This window comes from Chiloscyllium punctatum, unplaced genomic scaffold, assembly GCF_047496795.1.
Source record: "Chiloscyllium punctatum isolate Juve2018m unplaced genomic scaffold, sChiPun1.3 scaffold_1536, whole genome shotgun sequence".
Classification (NCBI taxonomy): Eukaryota; Metazoa; Chordata; class Chondrichthyes; order Orectolobiformes; family Hemiscylliidae; genus Chiloscyllium; species Chiloscyllium punctatum.
The window spans coordinates 22,501-25,000 of record NW_027311270.1 but is presented as its reverse complement, the minus strand read 5'-3'; the positions used below and the strand labels follow the sequence as shown (position 1 = coordinate 25,000).

The 2,500-nt window shown below is 61.9% G+C and overlaps 1 non-coding gene across 1 annotated transcript; it reads left to right on the top strand.

The window, feature by feature from the left end:
• The first annotated feature begins 2,098 nt into the window (after positions 1-2,098).
• On the top strand, positions 2,099-2,252 carry LOC140475315 (5.8S ribosomal RNA). The gene has a single exon (XR_011959864.1). It is a non-coding gene; the product is annotated as a 5.8S ribosomal RNA (ribosomal RNA).
• The last annotated feature ends 248 nt before the right edge of the window (positions 2,253-2,500 follow it).

Sequence of the window (2,500 nt, the reverse complement as noted above, 5' to 3'; positions counted from 1 at the left end):
CTTGACGGTCGATCACTCGTAAAAATAAAACGTGACAAACTTTGTGTTGGTTCAAGTACGAAAGGATCTCTGTCGGCTTGGGGGTACGCCCGTTTCCGTTTCAACTTGTCTCGCGAGGGTGGTTTCGGGGCCAGCAGGAGAGCTCGTCGGGGTAGCAGGCCCTGCAGCCGTGGTCACCGCCAAACCCCCACAACTCGAGCAAGTGAAAAAAAAAGTAACAGGAGCGAAAGCATCTCTGTCGGCTTGGGGGTACGCCCGTTTCCGTTTCAACTTGTCTCGCGAGGGTGGTTTCGGGGCCAGCAGGAGAGCTCGTCGGGGTAGCAGGCCCTGCAGCCGTGGTCACCGCCAAACCCCCACAACTCGAGCAAGTGAAAAAAAAAAGTAACAAATAAGAAAGGATCGTCGGCTTGGGGGTACGCCCGTTTCCGTTTCAACTTGTCTCGCGAGGGTGGTTTCGGGGCCAGCAGGAGAGCTCGTCGGGGTAGCAGGCCCTGCAGCCGTGGTCACCGCCAAACCCCCACAACTCGAGCAAGTGAAAAAAAAAGTAACAAATAAGAAAGGATCGTCGGCTTGGGGGTACGCCCGTTTCCGTTTCAACTTGTCTCGCGAGGGTGGTTTCGGGGCCAGCAGGAGAGCTCGTCGGGGTAGCAGGCCCTGCAGCCGTGGTCACCGCCAAACCCCCACAACTCGAGCAAGTGAAAAAAAAAAGTAACAAATAAGAAAGGATCTCTGTCGGCTTGGGGGTACGCCCGTTTCCGTTTCAACTTGTCTCGCGAGGGTGGTTTCGGGGCCAGCAGGAGAGCTCGTCGGGGTAGCAGGCCCTGCAGCCGTGGTCACCGCCAAATCCCCACAACTCGAGCAAGTGAAAAAAAAAGTAACAAATAAGAAAGGATCGTCGGCTTGGGGGTACGCCCGTTTCCGTTTCAACTTGTCTCGCGAGGGTGGTTTCGGGGCCAGCAGGAGAGCTCGTCGGGGTAGCAGGCCCTGCAGCCGTGGTCACCGCCAAACCCCCCACAACTGTTGGGCGCCTACCTGCGCGGGGCAGGAGGACACTTTCCGATTTCAAATCTCCGTTTGCCGAGTCCACCCCGAACGCACGCGGGCGGGCGGGTTCGCATCACCCTTCGTCACAAGGGGCGAAGCCCGTTCCACCGTCTCGTCAGTAGTGCCGACCGGTCTGTGATCGACGAGGGGAGCCACACCAGGTCCGGCCCTGCTGCTTGGCGGCACCGCGTCGTCGGGAGCTCGCGACAGACGGAGGGTTTCGGTGTACTCTCCAGCCACGGGAAACGAAGCCGGTGATGCAGGCGCCGGTCTTTCGCTCCCAAATCGGCTGGGTTTACATCGTTGCTATCTAGTCACGCTCCCTTCAAACCCGACGGGGTACCTATTCCCCTCACCCGTCTGTGCGTATACAGCCTCTTTGCACTTGCGGGATGGGGGTGGTGGTTTAAAGACTCTCGAGTTGCCGCCCGTCGGTCTCCGAGCTCCGTGCAGTAGTGATCCCCAGCGAACTGCCAGCAGGGCGAACGAGCGATCCCGCTCTCGGTCGGGGCGCCTGGCGTCGATCGGTGGTCGGTGGCTTGCGGGCAAGCTGCGCTGTGAGTGTGGGAACGAGTATGACGAGCCGTTGCCGCGACTCCCAGTCCACCTCGGCGGTGGCTGGGCCGGGCGGGCGTCTGCTCGGGCGAGTGCCGCCCCCGCCTCCTCGCAGGAAGTCCGCTCGCCGACACGCCGCCACGTGCACGCGTCAGTGACGCTGCCGAACCGATGGCCGGTGCCCGTTCCCGCCTCTGCTTTTCCTAGGGCAAAGCTGCTGCACGCCTCGTGATACTAGGCGGGCGACATGGTGGCGGTGATCCTGCCTCCGTCGCTGCGGTGCGTTGGGGCACGCATCGCCTCTTGGGCGCCCTGTCCTCCTCCCCCCAATAGACGTATGTTTCTGCGGGCCGCACCAGGATGGTGCTCCCCATCGCTTCACGCCACCCTGCTCCGCCCGCACGCCGGCGTGCAGGTGGCTGTAGCTCAAGGTGGGGAGCGTATGTGCGGTCCGGGTCGCTTTCCTCTGGCGAGGGAGAGACCTAAAACAAACTCAGACAACTCTTGACGGTGGATCACTCGGCTCGTGCGTCGATGACGAACGCAGCTAGCTGCGAGAATTAATGTGAATTGCAGGACACATTGATCATCGACACTTTGAACGCACTTTGCGGCCCCGGGTTCTTCCCGGGGCCACGCCTGTCTGAGGGTCGTTTGGCAATCAATCGCACTCGCCTTGGCTGGCGAGAGCGCGGCTGGGGTGTCGCAGAGGACCCGTCCTCTTTGTCCCCCTAAGTTCAGACTCCGGAGCCCTCCGGCGTCGGAGCGCTTGGCCTTTCCCCCCCACCCTGCACATTCCGTTCGTCAGGCTCGACGCCATCCCCCCGCCGGGGAGCGCGGCCTGGCGTCCGTCTGTGTCGTGGCAGTGGGGCCAGCACGGCTGTCACCGGTCCCAGAATGG